The following is a 233-nucleotide window of genomic DNA, read 5'->3' as shown; positions in this document are numbered from 1 at the left end:
CCGCTCGCTTATCCTCAAACATACCCGGGTATGTCACATAACCTGTTTTTTGGAATACCCCCCAGGTTCCTCTGACATGCAAAATTAACCTAAATAGTCTTTACCTAATGTTAGTATATAAACAGTTAAGAATGACATAGTAATTATAAAAACCAAACACTTTGACATTTTTCAAATCTTCAACAGTATAACTAAAACTTTTTTATTTTATTTTGTTTTATTATTATTTTTTT

The sequence above is a fragment of the Sinocyclocheilus grahami genome, unplaced genomic scaffold (genome assembly GCF_001515645.1).
Source record: "Sinocyclocheilus grahami isolate Dianchi unplaced genomic scaffold, SAMN03320097.WGS_v1.1 scaffold22606.1, whole genome shotgun sequence".
NCBI lineage: Eukaryota > Metazoa > Chordata > Actinopteri > Cypriniformes > Cyprinidae > Sinocyclocheilus > Sinocyclocheilus grahami.
Note: the sequence above shows the minus strand (reverse complement) of the source record.